This window comes from Neopelma chrysocephalum, unplaced genomic scaffold, assembly GCF_003984885.1.
Source record: "Neopelma chrysocephalum unplaced genomic scaffold, ASM398488v2 Primary Assembly neopelma1_201, whole genome shotgun sequence".
Classification (NCBI taxonomy): Eukaryota; Metazoa; Chordata; class Aves; order Passeriformes; family Pipridae; genus Neopelma; species Neopelma chrysocephalum.
Window position 1 is genome coordinate 294,802 of NW_020897863.1, and position 25,101 is coordinate 319,902.

The 25,101-nt window shown below is 56.8% G+C and overlaps 1 protein-coding gene across 1 annotated transcript in view; it reads right to left on the minus strand.

Moving 5' to 3' along the window:
- CSNK1G2 (casein kinase 1 gamma 2) overlaps window positions 1-24,668 on the minus strand; it is a 42,382-nt gene extending 17,714 nt beyond the window's left edge. Inside the window, exon 1 of the mRNA XM_027703085.1 lies at window positions 24,581-24,668. The gene's annotated coding sequence lies outside the window, so the exon portion shown is untranslated. The remainder of the gene's footprint in view (window positions 1-24,580) is intronic.
- Between the last annotated feature and the right edge of the window lie 433 nt (window positions 24,669-25,101).

Below are 25,101 nucleotides of genomic sequence, written 5' to 3' on the forward strand. Positions count from 1 at the left end.
GGCAGGAGCGGGGCTCCCCTGCGCTTTGTTCTGCCCCACACGTGACATCCTGCTCATTCTTCGCTCCCCCAAGGATTTCCGCCCCGGGTTCAGCACTCGGCGGTGCCCTCCCGGCCGCCCCGCGCCTCTCCCACCCCCGCCAGCCTTCCAGAGGGACACCGGGAGCCATTCCCAACCAGCTCCCCGCTCCCAGAGCACAGCTCTGCCCCGGCATCCCGGAGCCACCTTCCCCACACGGGAGGGGGAGGCAGCCGGGGATGCACAGCCCGGGAGTTCGGGGTTTGAATCCGACCCTTGAGCTCAGCCCTGGGGGATTCCAGGCCCAGACTGTTTGCACAGGCAGAGCCCCGGGAGCTCCAGCCCCGGCGCTGGGATTATTTCCTTTGAAGAGTTCCGGGCCGGGCTCTGCAGGGGAATGTCAGACAATGAGGTGAGACAGAAGGGCAGAGTTCAGCCCTGTTTGCTGCAGCTCTGGGGGCTGTGCTGTCCTCCCCCGGCCCACACAAACGACTCTGCTCCTGCTCAGAGCCAGCCCGGCCCTGGGAGCAGCCCTCCTGGAAGGGCCTGGCTCCACAGCCCAGCTTGAGGCAGCTGGGCCAGGTTAACATCCAGCAAGGCCACAGCCCAGACCCCCACCCTGCAATCCCCCATCCCCAAATCCAGCGGTGAGAGCAGCAGGAAGTCACTGAACCGCATCCGAGTGAGTCAGGCCCAGGCAAGTGATGCTCCCTCAGCCCACCAGCCTCCCCACGGATGAGCCAAGGGCTGGGAGGAATCTATTTTAACATCCCAAGGAGACACAGTGGCTCCACGGACCTCGGGACAAAAGCAGGACCCACCTCTGTGCGGTGTCAGTGACTGCTCAGGTTTTCCACCCCGAGCCATAAAGGGATCTCTGGCCTTTAAAACTGAGAGCAACCTAATTAGAAACAGGAACTTTAGGGAAAATCCCAGGACTCCCAAGAGCTCTGGAGCAAACAAAACCTGTGTTTGTTAAAATACAGCAGCCTCTGGATGAGCACCAGGGACCCAGACCTGCCCCGTCCTCCCCCACGGGGAAGATGCCCCAGATAAAACTGATGTCACATCATTCCATTTTGCACAGGAATCCTCACGCAGAAGGTCAGACCGAGGCGAAGCAGCCTCAGGAAAGCACCTTCTACGCTGGATTTTTTGGCCAGGGATCAAATCTGATGCAAGATGAGACTAAGAAAACTTGTTTCTCTCTTTGGAAGGGAGGGGGACGAATAAGGAAAAAAAAAACAAACCCTGAATTGGCCTGAAGTTCGGCAGAAGAAATTCCAAAGCAAGCTGTGGTCTTAAAGCAAATAAGCACTGCCCTGGGGTGTTTGCAGGGCCAGTGCCCTGAGCCAGGATCCTGCAAGGGAAACAAACTGCAGGCAAGTGCAAGTGACTTCAGCACCCCCGAAACAGAACCTCAGGAACACTGCAAGTGTCATAAAGGGGGAAAACCCACACCCCCTTTGGAAACCCAAAGAGGGGTTTTTTGTTGAAATATTGGGTTCTTGTTCTTTGCCATCTGGTTTTGAGCAGTTCAGGGCTGCTCCAGTTGCATTTACAAGCTTTTCCCCACAGACAGGAAGGTGAGAAAAACGGATTGGGGGCTGGGAGGAGTTGTTGGTTGTTTTTTTTTTTTTCTTAAAAGAAGAAAAAGCTGCAATTCTAGTGCTACCCCCTTGTCTCAGACCAGTGACTTGGACCAAAATATCAAGGCTCGGGAAGTTCCTGCCCAAATCTGCGAGTCTAAAACGCTGAAAATCTGCATTTTTAAAGATTCCTTTCCCGCGGAGTGAAACCTCGTGGCTGCCGAGGAGGGACTTGTACAAACCATCTGGGGCACATTGTTCTGGGCCCTTTGTACACACACCATGTTCCTGCCTGAACGAGGTTACAGCTAAACGGGGGCGAGACAAAAGAGGGGAAGGAGGAGAGGAAAAAATAGCAGCCCCGAGCAGGGAAGTGGCTGGGGAAGGTCAGGGAGCAGGTCCCTGGTGCTTCTCAGAACAGAGCCCGGGGGTCCTGGAGCAGCCCTGGCTGGGCCAATGCTGCTCCTGATCCCCACAAACCTTTGGGATGGCTCCTTGGAGCTGGTTTCCCTCCGTACTCTGCACAGGGAAACGCAGCTGCATCCAGATGAAAGGGAAAGGAAAGCTTCTCGAGAGCACAAAAGAGAAAAGCCCCTGACACTCCACAGCTCCAAGTACAGATCACTGCCAATGACAGGCTAAAAATAATCCCAAATACCCCGATGTCCCAAAGGATGACCCATCAGCTGGCTCCCAGTGCAGAAATCCAGACCAAAAAGCAACCGGTGGCCTTACACAGCTGGAACCAAATCCCAATAAATTTTAGAAGTTGAGGAGGCCGATGAAGTCTGAGCTTCCAGGGGAGATCAAAAGTCTTAAAACAAAGCACAGTCTTAAAACCTCTTCAGAGTGGAGCTGCAGACAGCCCCAGAGGATGCCTGTGAGGGGCTGGAGTTACACAGTCTGTACCTGAGTTCCAGGCTGCAGTGCTGACAGCCAGCCCCGCTCCTGAGGGAACAGGGAAAGCTGTGCCACCACACAGGGCTATCCCAAAACGAGGGGCCACGGAAAGGCTCACCAGGCTTCCCAGGGGAGCCCTGTAATGGCACAGCCAGGCCAGCTGCCAGCACACATGGCTGGGTCACTGCACACTTCTCATCCACCAGCACCCCCAAGTCCTTCTCTGCAGCGCTGCTCTCAATCCATTTTAATCCAGCCTGGATCCGTGCTTGGGATTGCCCCAACCAATGTGCAGGACCTTGCACTTGGTCTTGTTGAACTTCCTGAAGGTCTCACGATCCCAGCCTGTCCAGGACCCTCTGGATGCCCCATCCCTTCCCACGCCACACCCCTGGATGTTGTTGGGCAAACTTGCTGAGGGTTTGGGGTTTTTTGAGGAAACAAGACAACTGGTAGGAGGGTTTTTGTTGTTTTAAACAAGGAGTCCTTCCAAGACTTGGACTTAGGCAGTTCACAGCAGCCTTTGCTTGGGCAACAGGAAAGTTGTAAGCTGGAAGCATGAGCTTCTCTCCCTGCTTTTGCTGCTGGGCTGTGGTGATCCAGCAGGTTCCAGAGGGATTTCCTGAGCTTCCTTCACCCTTGGACACACACCTCTCCTCTGAGCCAGGCACAGCAGCTCACCATCAGCTCCTTCCCACAGCTGACATGCTGGAGAGGTTGGGACACATCCATGGGATGTGCTGGTTGGAGAAAACTCATCCTGGGCCCTGCACAGAGAAGTATCCCTTGTGCATGGAGAGGCAGCACTTGGAGCTCCCTCCACCAGCGACAGCTCCAGCCATGGGAGAGCCAAGCAAACCTACTGGGGCTGCAGAACATTCCTTATGGCAAAGGCAGACTGGCTCGTTCTGACCCCATTTCCTCCTCCCGCCCCTCAAGAAAAGGGGGCTCTGACTGAGGAGCTCCAGGAACCTGGTGGAGAAGGGAGTTCCTGGATGTGAGCATCTCACGGCAGGGCTGTGCCCACCCTGTCAGGACGGAGGAGCAGCTGCATCTCGCCAACAACAGCCCTTGTGGAGGAGTTGGAGCAGCAGGGCAGGGCTGAAGGGGCCTTTATCCATCCCAGAAATTCCCTTAAACACGAGGCAGTCCTTGGAAGCAGCCACTTTCCCAGCAGCTTCTGCTGACTGCAGCCACAAGAACATCATTCCTGACCCGGCAGGTCGGGTTCAGCAGTGACGGCTCCCCGGCCTCCTCCCGATCTCCAGCGCTTTTCCAGCTCCCAGCGAGCCTGGAGCCAGCACAGCTCTGTTTACTCCCTCTCCTCCTTTGTAGGTTGGTGTTGGTGTCAGCACAACAGGAAGCTCTTGTTAAATAGTTTGTTACTTAACTGCTGATGCAGAGCCGCCGGGAGCCCGCGCGGAACGTGCAGCGCGTCCCGAGAGCCGGGGCAGCCTCGCAGCTCAGCTCCAGGGATTTGAGAGCTCTTGGCTCTGCCACCACCTCCCTGGTGACTTGGGCATGTGCTGGCTCCCTGGCCCTTACACTGGGAGAACAACTCCCCTGCATCGGCCTCATCTGTTTGAGTCCCTGGAGAGATGTTTGGCTCTTGAACGGTGCTGAGAGCTCAGCAACCCCCCCCCCCCACCTCCAGAGGCGAGAACCCAGTGACTGACTGAAGGAATTCCCCCAGCAGAGAGGAACAGCATCCCAGGAAATCCACCCACCAGCCCTGCACACACACAGGGACAGGGGCCCACTGGCAGAGAATGTCCTGTCTGGATCCCCACATCAGGCCTGGTCCCAGAGAGCAGCCAAAGCCCAACAGCCCATCTCCCCAACCACTCGCTCACAATCCTGTGTATCCCTCAGCCCCCAAACACAGACACAGCTCATCTGTGCGGTGCCACCGGGCTGAGTCATCGGTGACACCACAGACACAGTCCTGTCACCATGGCCACTGCTCCAGGAGTGTCTGAAGCACAGTTCCCCTTCCACTCAGAACAGTGCTGGCTGCTTCACCCCCTCAGCGGGGTTTCACTTTGGCCCCACAATATTTACAATCAACAAATCTGCATGGGCAGTTTGTCCAAAACATGTTTTCTTTTTCCCATCCAAGCTGTTTCTTGAAAAGAGGGAAAGAATAAAGCCAAAGCTTATGTTTCTATCATGATTTCTTCTGGTGTTCAGAGTTAAAAAAAAACCCAGAAACAACCAACCCACAAAACCCCTAAACTGTAGCAGCAAAGCTTTTAATCCAACATGATCCCAGCATCCTTGTTCCAAACTTCCCCTCCCTTCCCAGCTCTTTGCTGAGAACACAGTCGGGGAGGGGAGAGGACTCCACCCGCCCCCGGAGCAGGGGCACGGGGCACTCCTGGCACCCCCAGCCTGGCAGTGCCCTCCCTGCAGGAACAGACACAGCTAACACAGCCCTCAGCACCCGAATTCAAAACATGAATCCACCACTGGAGCAAACACCCAGACTCACCCTCACCTCCAGCCACACAGTTAACACAGAGCAAACACAAACGACTCCAGGAACGTGCCCAGCCTCTGCCAGGCACTAAAGCTTTTCCCACGTGCAGCCCCAACACCTCGGGGTTACACCCAGGGAAGGGTTATTTCCCCACAGCTCTCAGCCACATCCAAAAAAACATCCAAGTCACAAAACCACCAGAATTAAAAAAAAACAACAAAAACTCATGAACAAAATAATAAAGCATTTGGTTTCTCCCCAGAGTTAAGCTGTGCTGTGAAGAAGATGGATTTTTCTTCCTCTTCCAGCTCTCATGCCTATTAAATTTTCTCTAAATTAGAAGTGTTCTCTTGTTACTGGTTATTCCCTTCCCCAGGAGATTTTTGAGATGCTGAGAACTCTGGTCAGCTCTTAACCTACAACAAGCCAAGCTGCAAATCGTTTCAAAGATATTTTCTCCCAGCCTCTGGACCCAACTATGGTTTTTTAACGGATTACTAGGAATTTTCAGTATTTTTTTTTAAAGGTCTGTGCCACATCATCCCCCTTGTAATGATGAGAAGGGCAGAGTTCCACCATGGCAGCAGGGAAATGCTTCTGCTGCAGGGCAGTCCTTCCCACCTCAGGGGTCTCACCCACACCTCCTCCTCACAACACAAACCCAGCAATGACTCAATGAGAACTTTAAAGGACATTCAAAACCATCAACCTGCTTTAAATGCAAAATCTCAGCTGTTCCTCGAAGTCCAGCCCCACTCATGGCAGTGCCCAACCACCCCATCCTCCTGCTGGGTGTGCTCCCAAACAGCACCCGCTGAGCCAAGGGCCCCCAAGGGGAGTGGAAGCAAAACTGAAACTGTTCTCTGAACAAAATGGAACTAGATAAGAAGTAGAAAAGGGGGCAAACCACCAGTTTTCAGTTTGGAACCAGAAGGCACCACAGAGGAGCTGGTAGGAACTCACGTGATGGGGCAAATTCCCTGCACCAGTGGGATTTTAAACCAAACAATTTCCTCCTGTTGGGATGAGCCTGGAAGGGCTGCACAAGCCACGTGCCACAACACCCCTGGACCTGCAGGAACTTCACCCTGAACTCTCACCACTCACCCCACAGCTCAGGGTGGACAAAGAGAATCCCTGCCCAGCCCGCAGGGATGTGTGTGTACAGCATCAGCTGCCCAGCAGCAGGTCAGCAGGAATTATTTTGCACCCTAAAATACCTAAGGAAGAACCAGGCCCCACTTTAACCCTTTAACCCTCTTTCACCTCCATTCCCAAGGAATGGGACCATTTGATGCATGTTTGCTCCCTGCTCATATGAGAAGAAATGGAATCAATGTGCTTTTGGCAGTCCAAATTCAGAACAACCTGGATCTCAACATCCAAACCCAGAATAACCCAGATCTCAACATCCAAACTCAGAACAACTTGGATCCTCAACATCCAAACCCAGAACAACTTGGATGCTCAACATCCAAATTCAGAACAACCCAGATCTCAACATCCAAACTCAGAACAACCTGGATCTCAACATCCAAACCCAGAACAACTTGGATCCTCAGCATCCAAACCCAGAACAATTTGGATCCTCAACATCCAAATTCAGAACAACCCAGATCTCAACATCCAAACTCAGAACAACCTGGATCTCAACATCCAAACCCAGAACAACCTGGATCTCAACATCCAAACCCAGAACAACCCAGATCCTCAACATCCAAACTCAGAACAACTTGGATCTCAACACCTAAACTTAGAACAACTTGGATCCTCAACCTCCAAACCCAGAACAACCCAGATCCTCCTGCTTTTGAACACAAACCAGCCTGCAGAGTCAACAGGCACCTCCTAAATCTCTTGGTAAGAGCAGCCACAAAGAAAACCTCCTGAAGCATCTCCACTCCTGCGAGCTGCCAGTTTGCTCCCAGCCCACTGCAGGATTTCACTCTTTTCCTTGGATCTCCATCCAAGGCAGTTACACCTGGATGGAAAATATTAACTGTGCTCTACCAAGGAGCTGGAAACACCACGATGGAAATTTCAGCTGCAGCACAGGAACCCAGCAAAAAGCTGAAAATACTTCTCTAGGAAAAATAATACCAGTAAATACACACATGCTAAAACAAGAGCAGATCTGAAACCCAGACTGGAAATAACACACCCAGCCCAAGTCACACAAACCCATCCACGAACCAAGTGCCTAAGAGAGTAAATTTGCCTTTTGGGGCCCATCAGCCACAAATTTAAACTTCCAGCTACAGGATTCACAACCAGAAAACACACTGAAGCTCTACCAGAGATGACTTGAAGGGAAGCAGCTTCCTGGCTGACCCTACAGACCTACAAAAGGGCTCTGTGTTTTGATTTACACCTTTTCTGACACGTGATTGTGCCCAGTGAAGCCCCAGGGCAGCCACCTCCCAGTTCTTGAGCTGTGTCCACCTTGGGAGCCATTCCCAAGGTTCCCATGCCAGATCCACACTGCATGGACACAGCAGTGACACCAACCCACCGTGGGGTGGTGGGAATGCACAACCCTGCCCGCAGGAGGGAGTCAGGGAGCAATTAATACCTGACTGCCCTTCCCAACCAGCCCTGCCATCACACTGCTGGGATGTCACCAGCACCTCCCACTCCTGTGTCCCTTCTCCACGACCAGCAACAGCCGTTTTTGGGGCTGCTGGGCCAGGAGAGGTTCTGGCACACACAGCTGGAAAATGGTAAGGTGAGCAAGTGACCCACCCCCAGCCCCAGTGTCCGTGTCACTCTGGTGTCCCTGCTCACTATCTCTGTCTGGGGAACTGCAACTGGCTTTGCTCTTCCCATAAGAGGAAAGGTACAGGTGACAGACAAGTGACCAGAGCAGGAAACCTCCTTCTGAGCAGTTGTGCAGAATCTGCCACCTCTCAAGAGCTCGGCACAGAACAAGCCCACACGGATGTTGGGGTGGTTTCGGTTTTGCTAACACAGGGTTGGGAGCACTGGGGGAAAGGAAGTTCACTGCGGACAAAGGCGAGGCTCTGGTCTGGCTGGGAGACCTTAAAAGGACAAGCAGCAGAGTCCAGCTCCCGGTGCTCCGTCCCTTCCCATCTGCTCCAGCGCTTCCGTGGGACACACGCAGCCACCAGCCAAGATATGACGCTGCCTTTGGAGCCCCCGCTCGCCACGGCAGGAGCTGGATTGAAGCAGGAATGTCCTCATTCCATGCTCAGTCCCTGACTCTGCTCAGTGGGCTCGGCCACCGCCAGCCCCTCGCATGCGCCGGGTTTGGGGGCTCTGCCAGAGGGTTTTCCAGTCAAACAACACAATACATCCCCAAGCTCCAGAGAGACACCGGATCCTAATTAAATCCATGCTGCTGCTGCAAGGCTGGGCTGCAAAGGAACCAGCTGCCTTCCAAAAGCCCACAGCAGTTGGCCAGCAAAAAGCTGTTTACCAGGCCCACGCCTTCCACCTCTCCTGTTCCCCCTTCCACACATTGAGCGAGGTAAGAGCAGAACCTGCCTCTTTTCCAGCCAGGCCCACCCTGCCCAGTTCTTGCACGGATTTCATTGTCACAAACATGCTCATCTCTGGAGAGAGCCTGCAAAGGTTTCTAGTCAAGATGCAACACTGCTGTTTAATCCACTCATGCCCAGAGCATAAAGCTGAAGACTCAGCTGCACAGCCAACACTGAACCTGAGATGTTTTGGAGCAGAACAATCCAGCCAGACCTGACTGACACACTGGGAAAGGGCAGGTCCCTCACACTCACCTCCTGCAACACCTGGGGTTTGCTTTCACGCCTGGTAACTCCTCGTGAAAGAGGCTCTGTCTGCAAGCAGGGATCCAAAGGACTGCCTGTAACCCAAACCCCTGAGTCACATCTGTGCCCTGGGAAACAGAGGAGCCCAAGGAGAGCTCCTGCTCACACAGCTGCTGGGCACAGGCTGCAGAGCCAGAGCCCACAGCACCTTGGGGGCTGACAGCCCTACCTGTCCTTCAACCTCTGCTACCGCACGCTGAGCCTTTGCACCAGCTTTGCTTCAGCTGTGGGGAAAACCCCCTTGACAACTCAGCCACCCTTTTACTGCCCTGGGAGGCCAAACAGGGACAGATCCAGATGTGCTCCAGGCACCTGCCTGGCCTGCAGGACCACATGGATCCAGCTGGCTGGCGAAAGGCAAGCAGTGCCTGTAGGTGAGGAATGGGAGCTGCATGAGCACGTCTGGAACAGGCACTGCCGGGTCCTCTCCATCCTTCCCCAGCACCACACAAGTTTTGAGAGCAGGTTTAACTTCAGGTAACTATGCTGGTTCAGGTGGCAGCAGTGGGACCCCCCTGCAAAGCCTTTCTGTGAAAGGGATGATCCTACTTGTGTCACAGACACACAGATTCACTGTAACCGAGATCACAGCCCGGCTGTGACGGTGCCTGTGCCGGGCCACGCTCTAGGAACCAGGCAGGAAAGCACTGCCTTCAGATGTCAGGCTTCTGAGCAGGCAAGTTCCCTTCCACCTCCTTCCCTCCCCTCCCCAGAGCTCACAGCCAGCTTTGCAGTCCCCAGGCAGTGGTGAAAAAAACACTTCTAGACAAACAGATAATCTTCACCCAGCAGCTGGGAACAACCACTTCCATTTCACATCTCCCATCCCAGGCTGGAACACCTCCTCCTATGCTGCTGCAGCCTGAAATAAGGTTAAGACCATCTCTACCAGCACAGCACTTCCCCAGCCCTGTCCCTGAATACCCCCATGCCCTCAAAAGCCAACACTTTTCATAAAAACAAGATGAAGTGCTGCTTGCCTTCCCCTTGGATAAGGGATCTTAATGCACTTCCCGGGAATGGATGTGGAAGACGAGCTGCCATTGTTTCCCAGATAAACAGGGGAAGGATCTCTGCCCACCTCCACTGCAGCCAGAGGTGTGCTGCACCTTTGCTCTGCAGCTGAGAGCTGCCCTCTCTGCAGAGGGCACAGGCTGCAGGACCTGCCCAGCTGAAGGACAAGGCTTAGGGACAACCTGCTGCAAGAGGCTTTGCCAGCCAGCCCAGAGGAACAGCAGGTACAGACAGAAGAAACATCCGAGGAACACACCAATGGCCCAGCAAAGCAGAGAGGGGGACGCTGCAGCAGCTGCCAGGCCACGGTGTGCCCATCCCAGAGCTGATCCTGAGCCCCCTGCCTGGCATCTCCTGGAGCCAGTGGCCACAGTGACCCATGGAGAGCCACACACGGCTGGCACTGCCACCACACCTCACGGGGCAGGGCAGCGGCTGCTTTGGGCAGGAGACCCTCTGTTTCCCAACCCACTGTGATGGGCCTATTTCCCAGCCTGACATCCAGGCTGCCCTGCACTGCTTGTTGTTAAACCTCAGGGTCCTCCCTCCCTCCCTGAGTTTGCAGTTGTGCAGGAGAGCACAGCTGTACTGAAACATCAGCACACAGATGGTTTCAACAGCAAACTCCTGCAGGGCTCTGAATCCCAGCCCGTGCAATCAGCTCTTCCCTCCAGAGCAGGGAGATGGGAAGGTGTCCTGCTCTGCCAGCCCTGGGACAGCCCAGCCATCACCACAAGGCCAGTCCATCACAAAGCCTCATCACACACACGGTGCTGTGCACACACAGTGCTCTCTCCACTCCACTGAGGGCAGAGCAGGGTCCACAGTCCTGGCTCTGCAGCCCAGCGAGAAGGACCTACAGTAAAAAACATCCTCCTGTTTGTGCAACCACAGGCCCCTGAGGAGAGAAACGAGGCAGGATGTGACAGCAGCAACCCTCACAAGGTGACCCAGGGGGGCTGCAGTGCCATCTGCACCCCTTGTCACAAGACACAGAGTGACCCCCAGCCCCTCAGCCACCAGTGCAGCCCTGGTGACAGAGCTTTATCAACTCCTTCCTCAATTCCCTTATCAATTCCCAGGGATGGAAAGGTCAAGAGCAGCTCTCACCCAGAGAGCAAGGAAGGGGACACCCCTGCAGCCCCCAACACCCCACGTTAGGGACTGCTCTGGATGACAGTCCAGTGGGGCTCCCTGGAGCAGCTCTGCTCTCCCAGTGCCAGTCGCTGCCTCCCATCCAGCCCCTCTCCTGCAGGAGCCGTGGACATCACTGGAGCAGGATGCTGCTCATGGGATGGATGATCCATGGGGACACTGCCCACGGGCTGATCCACGCTGCCCACGGGCTGATCCATGGGGACACTGCCCACAGGCTGATCCACGCTGCCCATGGGATGGATGATCCATGGGGACACTGCCCACAGGCTGATCCAGGCCTCGTCACGGCAGGATGAGGCTCCAGAGGGAGCCCAGGCAGAGGTGTTTTGGTGCTCATGAGTCAGAGGGTCTGAGCATGTGGTGGAGTGAGATGTCCCCCCACGTGGGAGAGCTCCTGGTGGGAGAGCTCCTCGCAGCTCTGCTTCCAGAGCACAAACCACAGCTCCAGGAGCAGCAACAGGGAGCAGAGGACACGGGAAGACGGAGCCATCCAGGCAGGGTCTCACAGGGAGGGCTGTCAAGTGGTGGGAGAGACAGGAGAGCAGAGGAAGAACATGACCCTTTTGAGGATGTCCTGAGAGATCCCACAGCCCTGAATCCCACATGAGCTTCCTTCTGGCTTTGGGAGGGATCAGCTGTAGCCAGGACAAGGGGCTAAATATTTGTTCTCCAGAGTAAAAGGGACATTTCCCAACCCCTTTCTAGTAACAAAGGCAAATCCCTGGATGTCTCCCTTCCCTTCCTTTCCTCCCTCAAGCCCAAGCTGGGTCTGAAAACCTTTCATCCACCTGGAAGAGATTTCCTCCCTGCAGAGGAACTTGGACACCAGCATGGGCGAGCCTGGCACTCTCCTCCCCACAGCGTGAGGCAACACAGTGACGCACTCAGGACTTCTTCCTCCTCACAGCCTTTGGATGGGCTCCTAAATAACCTCAGGAACAGGAGACTGGGAACAGCCTGCTGCCCTCAGACACTCACACCAAGGGCCTCCCCACAACACAAATGGATGAACAACCTGCAGTATCCCTGCTTGCTCCCAACTTCCAGGGAGCAGGAGATCAAAGCTGAGCACAGCATCAGCAGTGGCTCCATTTCCCCTCCTTGCAGCCTCTGAGCAGCCACAGAACGAGCAAAGAAACTCCCTCCACTCACCCTTTGCACATCCTCCTCGTGCACGAGCTCCACAGGGAGCAGGGGGATCCTGGCACAGCCCCCTCGTGTGCAGGGCACAGGGGGATCCTGGCACAGCCCCTTGTGTGCAGGGCACAGGGGGATCCTGGCACAGCCCCTCGTGTGCAGGGGACAGGGGGATCCTGGCACAGCCCCTCGTGTGCAGGGGGATCCTGGCACAGACAAGGAGCCTGAGGCAAATCATCAGCACATTGCACCAGCCTGACAGTTCCTGTGCCGGGACACAAACCAGCTCCGACAGCAGGTGATGTTCACTCTTCTGGAAGCCACCATCTCTGGAGGGCAGGACATCCCTGCTGCCCAAGCTGGAGTCCCTCTGCATGTCCCCAGCAGACTGTCTTGTCTCCTCTGAACCCCAGCTTTCCAAGCAGCCACACGTGAGCAAACCCCCTCTGTTCCACCAGAGGGATCTGGATGATTCCAGGTGTGCCTGCTGCTGTTTCAAAGTCCATATCTGACACCCTGACACTGTCACAGTGGGTGGGACACCCCAAAGGAGATCCCAGCCACTGCTCTGTGCTGGCATCCACACCATATGGCTCCCAGGGCTGGACACACACCTCCTTCCCTCCCAGCGAGCTGGGAAACAATCCAAGCAGCAGCATTAGCCATCTTATCTTCCTGATGTCCCCAGTCACAGCTCCAAGGGCTTTCCACACAGCTGATCCAAAGGACCGATGCCCCCCAGCTCCTTGCAGCAGCTGGCTCAGAGTGTGTCACCACGGAGGGGTCATTAGGAAGAGGGAACTGAGGCACATCACTGCCACAGGCACCCAGAGGGCGGTGGGAGAACAGCCCAGTCCCCAGAGGCTGCTGTGCCCTCTGAGGTCACCCGAGCACAGGTACCTTGTCTGGACAGGGCAGTAACCAGGCAGGGCAGGAACTGGGCACAGGGCAGCACAGCACAGCCCCAGGAGCAGGTCAGAGGCCTGGCCCAGCAATTACCACATTGGTTTCAGGTTTGTCTCCTGGTTCATGTTTCCAGCAGGGGGATGGAGCACACGCCTGCAGCCAGTGCCTTCCTCCTCCTCCTCCTCCTCACCAGTGCCACCCTGGGCAGCCACCGCCCCTTAGGAGTCGTTGTCCTTCTGTCAGGGCATACAGAGGGACACCAGCCTACATTTATCTCCTGCTTCCTCCCCTGCTCTGCCGCTCCAGGGCTCTCACCAGGCAGTGCTGTGGGAAAGGGGAGGGAGGGTGAGCTGTGCTGCACCACCCAGAGAACCCAGTGCAGAGCCAGGCAGGCACTGGGAGCACTCCCAGGGTACCCAAAAGCTCAACAGTGCAGCCTGAGCCAGGAGAAGGTGCTGCCCATCGGTCTGGCAGCTCCAGGTGGGAATTCTGTGTGGCAAGGCAACCAGCTCCTGCCAGGAGACCTGGAGCCCACCTAGGAGGCTTTGGGAAACCAGACAGCTTTTCCCTGTCACCTTCAGCAACACAGGTTGGACATCAGGAGGAATTTCTTCACAGAAAGGGTTGTTAAACACTGGAACAAGCTGCCCAGGGAGGTGGTGGAGTCCCCATCCCTGGAGGTGTCCAAGGAATGACTGCAAGTGGCACTCAGTGCTCTGGGCTGGGTGACAAGGTGGGCATCACTCACAGGTTGGATTCGATGGTCTCAGAGGTCTTTTCCAACCTAACTAATTTTGCCATTCTGTGATCACTTCTCCTGGGCAATGGCTGTAACAGATTTGCCCAGTACCTCAAACAACAGGGCTCCTTCCCCACCCTGCCTGGGGACCAGGGCAGGGAGAGGCAGAGACAACACACAGCACTACAGGAATGAAAACCACAGCTTCATCTCCCACCTTCAGGATTTGGGAGAGGGAAATGGGGGCAAGCTGAGCATCTGAAAGGGGTTTCTAACAAGCCACTCACACCCCAGCCACAGTTTAAAGGGGGAAATGGACCCACAAGGACTAAACTCAGCGGGTTGGAAGCCATTCCAGCCTGGCTGCCAAAGGCCTGAGTGCCCAGACGACGAGCTGCGTGTGACAGCAGGGTTCCCCCTCCTCAGCCATCTGGGGACTGTCACTCTGCAGAGATCTGCCTGGCCTCCTGTCACGGGGATCATTACCAGCCCCTTTTCTGTCAGCAGGATCTAGGTTGGCACAAACACATTTAGTAGTAGGATCTTTTTTTCCCTTAACCCATATCCTCTTGACAGAACCAGGTTAGGAAGCAGCTGCACTGCCAGATCTGGGGTGGCCTTTTGCAAGGCAAGGCACAGGAAAAAGGGGTGCCTGGATCCAGTTATCCCTTCTATCACCAACCTACAGTTAATTGCAACTTCCCCACCTCCCTTATGGTCACATGGAGGGGGGGAACACCATCAGCTCTGCTCTGTCCCAGCCCAGTTCCTTCACTCCAGAGCAGGCCCTTTTCTCTGTAGAGCCCAGAGCAGGGTGGGTGGGAGGGGTGTCATTCCCACTGGTGACAAGGGTTGTTTCCATTTCTGGGTGGCAGAGCTGCAGCTCTGCCAAGCTGAGCTGTCCCACATTCCCCCCTCTGCTTTCCTCCCCAGGCTGCTCGAAGCCCCACACATTTCCCTTCAAGTGACTGCCAAACTTCACGAATTTGGGAGGGGAAGGAGAGGGGGAGGGAAGGGTGAGCATCCAGGGGGGCTCACAGGGAAACCTCTCCCAAAAGAGCTGTCAAACCCCTTGTGCTGAGACACCAGAGCCACTTCCCTGCTGCAGAGTCACACAGGAGCCAACTCGCTGCCACCCTGGCTCCCAGCTCTCCACCCCGACAGGGACAGCATTCCAGAGCCACAGGCAGGACACACAGCCCAGATCATGAGGAGACAAGAGCAGCACCATGCAATTACTGTTCTCTGCAGAGTAACTGGGGCACAGGGAAGCTCTGTGGAACGACAACATCCGTCAGCTTCTGTGTGAGCATCAGCAGCATCTTCAGGGCAGCAGCGAGCGATCCAGGAGGTGTTTGTTTGTCTTCCCACCCCCTCCATTTCAGGACCAAGCAGCTCAATCCATTACAGTTTTCCTTGCAACCTCTCAAAGGTACGGAAGTGAGCAGCTTATTTCACAGACAGGGAAGGGAAGCATCCCTGAGCTCAGAAATAAAATGGGGGGTAGAGAAGGGCTGTTCCCAACTAACTGGGGCAAATTCCTAAGGCCTGGACAAGCACCCCAGTCTGCTGGGGTGGGATAAGCTTCAAAGCAGAGGGACCAGAGACCTCCATCCCATTCCTGGTCATGCCACAAGCTGTTCAGAATCCTTTCACTGCTCCATCCCTCACGTAGAGGATCAGCCTCACAACCCTCTATTAAGCACTGGAACAGCTTTGTGGATTAAGGACTCTGCTTTGTCACCAGTCTCTCCCCAGCAGAAAGGCACGTTCCAGAGACTGTTTCTCATCCTCCCTCGTCCCCCCACCTGTGTGCATTTTTTTGCACGGGATGAGAAAGCCAGGACTGAAACAGGAACACCACAGGACTGGCCACAGCTGCAAAGGTGGTGCTGTGGAGTGGGAAAGGAAACTTCCAAGGGGTTCACCCAAAAGACTCTCTCTCAAACAGGCAGATCCTCTGAGACCAGGCTGGTTCCTCCCCTTCTCTTCCCTGCTTCTCTGGGCCCTACACAAAGGGCTTAATTTGTAAAGTCAGAGGGATCATCCCAGTGAAGGACCACGCAGGATACACCCCCCAAGGAGGACCCATTTCATCTTGCTGCTATTAATACCTGGAACATTATTTGCACGAACAAACTGTCCTTTCTCCCTCATTTCTGGGCTCTCACTTCCCTGATTTGTCCCAGAAACCCCAGCCAACACACGTTCACCCTTGTCTAGTACATACTTCCATCCAAAACCCAAAGCCTTTCCTTTTTTTTGAGTTAATTACTCATGTTTCTAGTTCACACCACCTCTTCCAGCCCCCGCAGGACACAGCTCCCCTGGCTCCCTCGTTCATTAGGCAGCCAATTTGTGGGCCCAAACCCACCAACACTCATCAGGGAAAGGGGCCAAGGCTTCCCACGGCTGCCCAGTGCTGTTGGGTGCCCACCCACGGCCAGCCCCGTGGGTGGGTGCTCAGAGGGGCTGAGCCTCTCTACAGCCTTTCCAACTGGGAACACACCCAGAGGGGCCCTGGGAGGTAGGGGAGTCCCCATCCCTGGAGGTGTTTAAGGAAGATCTGGATGCGGCACTCAGTGCTCTGGGTCGGGTGACAGGTGGGCATTGGCCACAGGTTGGACTCCATGATCTTGGAGGTCTTTTCCAACCAAAGTGGTTCTGTGGTTCTGCAGACACTGCCAGACCTCTGGGTTGGGTGGACACGGCTCAGTTACCCCCACCATCACAGAGGGCACCAGGAGCCCACAGAATATGCAAATGGAGGAGAAGTCAGTCTGCCATCGTCCTGTGCCCCCTCTGCTGCCCCCTGAACTCCAGCATCCCACCAGCCCCCAAGCTGGACTCAGGGCTTGGGGTTTGGACTTGTCTTTGCTTCCCTAGCACCAAACCTGTCCCAAAGAGCCACAGGGACTTGGCTCTCCCTGGCACAGCCTCAGGCTGGGCCTGAGGGTACCTGCAAGCCCTGTGCTACACTGGCACAAGAAGTGCTCAGCCCTTCAGAGCTGGGCCTAACTGTGCCCGCAGGAGCCCAGGCAAAGCCTTCCCCCTGCAAACAGCTGCGTGCCTTTGGTTTTGCTTCAAGAGGAAACATGTTCTCTCTGTCTCCAGGCATTAAACAGCCAAGCACGGCCAAAAGCATCCAATCAACAGCACAGAGCACAACAAGTCAGGGCAGAGGGTTACCATGGAGCTGAGGAAGCCCTGACTTCCCATGCAGACCCAGAATTGCTAACCTGCCCTGCCTGCAGACAGGGGCTGCCTGTCCTGCCAGAGGAGCGGGGAAGAGGATCGGGCTCCTCTCCTTCACCGTGTCCTCACACACCACAACCATATCCTGACCTCAATTTTGACACACACCACCAGCATCCCAGCACAACAGCCCCATTCAGCTGCTCTCCCAGAAACCTGGGACAAGCTCAACACTGCCCAGCAGCAGCAAACACCCCAACAGGCTTTTCCAGGATGGTGTTTGGGGCACACTGCGAGAAGGATCACACAGCAAGGTGAAGGACTGCACTGAAAGGTGAGAGGGGACAGGAGAAGCCATGAGCACCTTATCAAGCAGGTCCAGGGAATGGGAAATCCTGCCATTAGCAGGATCCACTGCAGAGGATTTCACAGCTAATGAAACCCTTGCCACCACAGACCACAGCAAAAGCAAAAGCAGCAGAGCATTTCTTTCCTGATAAGCTGCTTTTATCGGGAAGTTCAGCCCGGCTGCCCACCCCGGCCCCAGCCGGAGAGCAGCTCCAACCCTATGCCTTTAAATCCCCTTGGCAGCGCCGGCCTGGGGCTGTGGGAGCAGACACACCCAGTGCTCCAGCGCCGGAGCACACAAACATTTCCTCCCGGCCGCTCCCGCGGCTCAGCCAGAGCCACCTCGGAGCTGCCAGGGCCGTGCCAGAGGAACACAGGCTGTTCCACACCGACCTGCACCTACAGAGCCTTCGGCTGCCTTCCTGAACCCCTCTGCTTCCCTGCCAGCAGTGGACATTCTTCCCTCAAACTTCCTCCTTAAGGCAAATATTTGGAGTCTAACAGGCATTCCTCATGGCAGGCACAAGTTAAATATTGGCCCTAAAACAACAGCAAGTGCCTTTCAGTGATTCTGGCTGGAGGAGCACAGCTCTGGACTTTGATTGCTGGCTCTGAACGAAAATAGGAGCAGAGCACCGAGTGTTACACTCTTCTCCCTGGAGAAGTCAGATTTGAGGCTCTGCAAGTCCCCTGCCAGGACCACAGCCAGGGTGGGAACTGTCCCCTGCCTGTGCTCTCTCACACCCCGGGTGTCTGCTGTCACCCAGCCAAGCTGCTGCAGAGCATCCTCTGCGCCGTGCACAGGATTAGTCTGAGTCTGGTTTCCAGGTCTGTGATTATACATCCCCAGAGAGACACCAGAGACGACCTGCTGGGAACCTCTGGGTGCCATCCAGGGCATCTGCTCGCCTGGTCCTCCCTGCCTCTGGCTGCACCACCACCGCTCCCAAAGGTGCCCAGCTCTCCACCCAGCCATGCCCAGCAAACACCTCCTCAGTGCAGAGGAGCTCCAGGCTGTTCCTGCTCTGCAGGCAGCCCAGCTCCCACAGGACAGGCTGGCCCTGGTAAGAAAACATCCCAGCAAGGCAGGAGCCCGGGCAGTCAGGGAGATGTCAGCACAGCAAAGGGAGAGGGAAGGGTGAGGAGGGAAAAGAAACCTGCAGTGAGGTCAGGACACTTGAAGCATGGCAGCACGCGGGTTCTGGGATGCTGTGGGCATTTTCCACATGGATCAGGGGAGCAGAGCTGATGTCATGGCTCTGCAGCCAGAGCCCTGCAGAGCTGGGCTCACCTCACCTCGGAGCAGCCCTGCCATGCCCCATCACTGCTGACCCCAGCCTGAGCAGAGGGGCTGCTCTGTCCCCCCTTACTGAAGGCAAGCCCTGCCAAAATCACCCTCAAACAGTTTGCTCCAACACAAGGGGTCTGCCCACAGCTTCTCTGTAAAACACCACAACAGTTACCCCGAGAGAGGTTACTGCAGCAGGGCCCAGGTGTGCCTGAACAGCAGCCTGCACACCAGCTCACACTCACAGGGCTCCTTCTGTCCAGCCAAATTCAGCATGGGGAGTGTTCATGAGCTCCCCTTTCACCCTCCTGAACGTGATGCCTGTGAGCAGCACCTCGCTGGGCTCTCCCTGCTCTGAGCAGCAGGCCTGGGAGGCAGGACAGGGACTGAGAGCTGCTCCCTGGCAACATCCCTTGCTGTCGTGTGAGATGGAGCCCTGATGGCCTGCTGTGCCGGAATTCCACTCTCCACTTCCTTCCCGAGACACCCACCATGCCACTTCAGGCTGGGGAATCCGCTGGGGGCTCTGACACCCTCTCAGTGAGACCTCCCTGAGAGGGCAGACACCCCTATGGGTTTAAAATCGGCTGCAAGTTACCCTGGAGGAAACCTTAAAGCTCCGAGCACTTCCTATTCCCTCCCCAGCCAGCAAAGCCCATGGAGCAACAAGCTCCAGCAAGTTTGTGCAGGAATTCCCGAGGCTGGAGGCAGAGATGGGTCTGTACCTGTGAGCACCAACAGCTCCGGTGCCTCCTCCTGCGACACGCTGACCCCAACCCCAGAGCCCACTGCTGCTCCTCAGCTCCAGCTTCCCGCACCTCTGCACCCACAGCCCTCTCCTTAATAATCCCTGGACTTGGGAATAATAAAAGCTAGACTTGGCCTGAACCTGGCACGGCCTCTGGGATGAGAGGAATGGGCTCTGTGGGTGGGGGGATTCCAGGAGAGCCTCGGCCTGCCCCTCGCCCACACGCACGGCACAGAAGGTGCTGGAAAGCACCATCCCCTCCCCGCATCCAACCAGGGGAACCAGGCACAGACTGTAAACTCCATCGCTGCCAACAGTCCCTGCTAAAAAAAGGAAAAGAGAAAGGGATTCTTGCTTTGTTGTTTGTACCTCGGTGCTGCCTCAAAAGCAGCGAGATTTTTTTACCTGGAAACGTCGGGCAGTGACAGAGCCTGCAAGGATGGAGCTTCTGTAGCACAATCCCAGCTCTGTTCTGGTTTAAACTGGATTTCCACTGACCTTTCCAAGCCTGTCATTCAGCCCCCACACCCAGGGAGCAGCCCCTCTTAGCAAGACTTTCCAGCCCCCAGTCTGGGAAGGGGAATGAACCCCCAGAGATTTGGCTGTGTTCCCAGGGAGCCCCCAGACCCCTCCCAGCACCAATCCTGCTGCTCGGGGCCGCTCAGCTGCAGGGCTGCAAAGCTCTTCCAGAGGAAAGCTTCACAAAATCCAAGTTCAAGACCAACCTTAACCCCTGTTTATTAACTTAAGAACATCCCTCTCAGGCTGACAAAGCCCGGCCATCACCTGCCAACTGTCTCATTCACCAGGGGGAAAGCAAAGGCCAGGCCTGCCTCATTAAAAACCATTACATAACATTAAATAACAAAGGGCTACAGGACATTCTTTGCTTGGTGGACACGTAAGAATGAATGACTCAAAAATTAACGCTTCTTTCCTCCAGACCCTCAGTGTCTCCAACACCCCGGGGAGCCCAAGGAGCACCTTATTTCCAAGGCAACAGTGTCCTGGCTCATCCCAAATCCTGCTCTCACATCCAGCTTATTGCCACAGACGCTAAACAAGACACAGCACTTCCCAGCTCTCTCTCAGAACGCTGTCCCCACCAGACAGCAGGGGATGTGTTTCTGATCCCTCATGGGAACAGGGGAGGAAGGTGAGATCTCAGCCTGTGGCCCAGGGAATCCTTCCCCAGTCTAAGAGCAGCTCTGCTGGACAGGACTCCAGGCTCCCCTCACATCACCAGCTCAGCTCCTTGGCACATGAGCTTATGAGAGGACTTGGTTTCACTGACACTTGGTTTCAAGACACCAAGACCTGCATTTCCTATGAGTGAGGATGTTTCCTCAGCAGGGGAGGCACACGCCAGCAGAACACCACTTGGAAATGCCAGTGCTACCAACCTCCCAGCGGGAGACAGACTCCATGGGCACCCGGACATCTTCCTTGGACACATGGCAAACTCCTGCCCATCCTCTCTGGAACCAGAGGAGCCAATTTAAAGTGTTTATGGAACTAATTGAACTCCTCTACTCCAAACTCTGGGAGTGGATAAAACCACGGACTTCTTGCTCCATGTAGTATTTTAGAACACCCCGTTTCAGCTCACCTAGAGAGTCATTTCCTGAACCACACAGGGCTCTGAGTACAGTGAGAGGAAGGCACAGAGACAGCCTGTGGTTTTACACCCACGGCATCACCCGGGGCTGGGGGTCACAGCTCTGAGCACTGCGGGTCCAGGGCAGCCCCGTGTGTCACCCCAGCACCTGACAGTGTGGGACAGACAAGGCAGGGGTGTGCTGGAGCACCTCCGCTCCATGCAGGGAATCACACATGGTTTGGGTTGGAAGGGATCTGAGAGCTCATCTCATCCCACCCCCTGCCATGGGCAGGGACACCTCCACTAGCCCAGGTTGCTCCTTTGATCCAACCTGGCCTTGGACACTTCCAGGGATCCAGGGGCAGCCACAGCTGCTCTGGGCAACCTGTGCCAGGGCCTCCCCACCCTCACAGGGAACAATTTCTCCCTCACATATAACCCAAACCTGTTCTCTTTCAGTTTGAAGCCATTCTCCCTTGTCCTGTCACCACAGTTCCTGATGCCCTGGCTGCTGTTTTAAGGCCAGTTATTAGGAATAATGCACCAACGTAACAGGCAAGGGAGGGGCTGCCCACAGGAAGGGCTGCAGGGCTACAGCCTGGGCAGGGATTTAGAAGAACTCTTCAGGAGATGGAGGGTGGCTGGTGTGAATTAGGGAGCCTGATGCTCCACACTCAGCTGCCCCCAAGGAAAGTCACCTTTACACCTTTACACCTTCCTCACACCAAAGCTGCTGCTTCTCTACAGCAACAGACCTGCCAGCAGGACGCAGAAACAGCCACTCTGGTGAAAACCCCAAACTATTCCCAGGCACACAGCTCTTCTGGCAGGAAGATAAGTTGTTCTCCAGTGGAATCCCAGAGCTGCTGGGACCTGCTCTCCCTCCTTCCCCTTCCCAGCTCACAGGGCACAGCCAAACCCAGGCAGGGCCGAGGAAGGAGGCTCAGCTTCACAGCTTCTCACTGCGCCCACGACGAGCCACGTCTGCCCAGGCAGAGCCCAATTACAGGGCTGTGGGCAAAGCTGCTCCCACAAGCTCTGAGCTGAAAGCCGTGGCAAGCACACCGAGGAGGCTCCTGAGCTGGCACCCGGGCCTGGCCCCGCTCAGCAGCACCACGAGGGAGGAGGGTCTGACTCCCTGAACTGCAGCTGGAAGTCACGGGAGCAGCACAGGGCAAACCAGGCCACCGTGTGCTGGTACCAAACCCCACGGCCCTGCTGAGAGCGGGGAGGGTCTCCTGCACACCCCACCACCCCTGCACACCCCACAGCAGCGTCTCAGGGGCTGCTGCTCTCCCGAGGCTCCCTCACCCCTCCCACTGAGCCTTCAGTGCCTGTAGAGCTGCAGTTCCTGTCTGAAAGCAGAGATAAACAGCTTCCTACCCACACTGGCTCACACAGGGCCTGGGCCTGGTAACAGTGCCCGGGCACACACCTGGAGGGACCAGCCACGGCACAGGAGTGCTGCTCCAGCACAGCTCATCCCAGCTCCTCCAAGCCAGGAAAACCAGGGGAGAGGGGGAGCGGGCAGGGGGAGACAGCTCCAGAGCACAATCAGGCCCGAGTCCAGTAAAGATGTTTATTGGCAGCTGCTCTCAGACACGGTCTCTTCCAGCCCAGTGGGGCTGGAGGGGGAAAAAATACCGATTGTCCATGAGCACAGCCCTCATGTCACTCCCATTGATCCGCTGAGTCACTCCCGTATTAACAGTTTTGACAACACCCGGAGCTGCCCAGGAGCTCGGACACAGAATACAAAACAAGGCGCACCGGGAGAGCAGTGCCCAGGAGCCTGCCCAGCTGCCAGGGCCAACTTCCTCCTCCTCCTCCTCTGAGGAGCTGCACCAAGAGCACCCAGCACGCACCCCGCTGCAAGGGCAGGGCACGCAGATCCATCCCGAGGGCCTGGAGAAGCTGCTGGACACAAAGTGTCCCCTGCAAACCACCACCGACTGCACCCCGGGTGTGTGGGCACAGCAGCAAAGCAGGGAGGCAAAGGAACCACCCAGGTGATTTTTAAGGGAGTTATAAGTGATTTATAAGGCCTCACAGATCTGTCAGCCAGCAGGGAGGAGATCAAACCCCCAGGCAGAGGCATGGGAGGCCAGTCACCCTTACAGCCCCCCAAACTTCGTGCCCCCACAAACCTGAGCGCACTGGGGTCAGACCACTCTGCACCACAGGACCACGACCCTCCCAGTGCCCCAGAGGTGCCCAGGGAGCGACAGAACACCGCCCAAACAACGTCCCTATCTGCAAAGCACCAAATTAAAACAAAACCAACAAATCTTTGGCAAGTTCCTCCCAGCAGCCAAGCCTATCCCGCCACGGCGAGGGCTCCCCATGGAGGCCTCCTGCCCTAATTTGCAGCAATTCTTTGTCAGACCACTGGCAAACACCAAACGTTTGCTCCAATCTGTTACATAAGGCCCACTTTTTAAGCCCCTGGCGTGGCCATGGGGAGATGGGGGCACTCTGTGCGTGTGGCAGCCTGGGCAGGTGAACTTCCACACTGCTCAGGTTGCACTTCCACATCTGCAACCACTTGTTGTGCAGAGGGAAAACGAATGGATTTGGTTAACGAGGCGACTTCCAAAGGTTTTACACACCTTTCCACCCGTGTCCTGGTTACCTCGAACTGTCTGGAAAGGACTAAGGTGGCAACTCCAAAGGGGTTTGTCAAACTTTGGGTTTTAACTTCCAAAATGCACCAAACACGGCAAGTCCTCAGAGCACAAAAGAAAAGGCACCTTCCTGACCATCCCCACGGCTTCCCGTTGTTCGCTCCCCGGGATCCAAGGCTCGGATCCCCGGCTCAGCTCCCTCCTGCCAGCCAGGGACAGGAGCCACGGGGCCTCCCCGGCAGAGCTGCTGCTCCCCTGCAAACCTCAGGAGCGGCCCGGATCAGCTCCTGTCTGCTGGGGGCAGGAGGGGGGAGGGCACTTTTTCCCGTTTCTCACATTCATCCTCACCCGCTTCGCTGAAGAAAACAAAATAAAAATAAATTTAAAAAATCCGTTTTAAACACCACGTTCGGCACAGGCCCTTTCCCCCCCCAAAATAAACACTTCCCAAACCCCTCTGGTGAGAGAGAGGAAAAGCCACATACAAAGGAGCCAACATCCTGCAGGCCGGGGCAGGGTGCGGGCCGGGGGGGACGATCCGACCGCATCCCCAGCTCCCCCCCCGGCCTCGACGGGATCCTGGGGGGCCTGAGCCCCTCCCTGGGGGGCTGAGCTCCTTTCTGGGGGCCTGAACCCCTCCCTGCGGGCCACCGAACAGGCACGGCCGGGAGGGCACGGGGCGAGGCGGCCCCGGGCCCTCAGTCCCCGGCCCGGAACCCGCCGATCCCCGACCTCAGAACCCCCCCCACTCTCGATCCCGCCGGACCCCACACACCCCCCGCGACCCCCGGGCCCGTCCCAACCCCCTCCTCACCCTCACCACCCCCGAGCCTTCCGTGCCAAGCCGGGGCACCCCCTCAGCGCCCACCGCCCCCTCAGCGCCCACCGCCCCCTCCCCTCCCCGCGCCCCCACCGCCCCCGCCCGCGGCGCCGCCCGGCGCGGCCCGTCCCTCCCGGCGCTGCCGGGCCGTGTCGAGCGGCGTCCCCCCGTCCCTCCCGGTCCCTCCCCGGCGGCGCCCTCACGGCGTTACCTCGGCGGGTCCCTCAGCGCCGGGCGGCGGCGCCGCTGCCCCGCGGCCGCTCCCCCATGGCGGCGGCGCCCCCGGCCCGGCCCCGCTCTCAGCGCCTCAGCCTCCCCTGCGCCGGCCGCTGCGCCAACGGCGTAAAGTCCGCGCTGCGCCAACGGCGTAAGGGCCGCGCCAACGGCGTAAAGTCCGCGCTGCGCCAACGGCGTAAAGTGTGCACTGCGCTAACGGCGTAAGGGCCGCGCTCCGCTAACGGCGTAAAGGCTGCGCCAACGGCGTAGAGCCCGCGCCGCGCTAACGGCGTAAAGGCCGCGCTAAAGGCGTAAGGGCTGCGCCAACGGCGTAGACCCGCGCTGCGCTAACGGCGTACGGGCCGCGCGGGGCGCTGGCGGAGCCCTGCGCCGCTGTCGTACCCGCCGCTGTGAATGCGGCCCGCGGGGCGGAGGGGCCCGCGGCGCTGGCGCAGGGCGCGTTCGGGAATCGCGGCGGGCGCCGCGCGGGCTTTGCGGCGGTTGCGCTTTACGGCG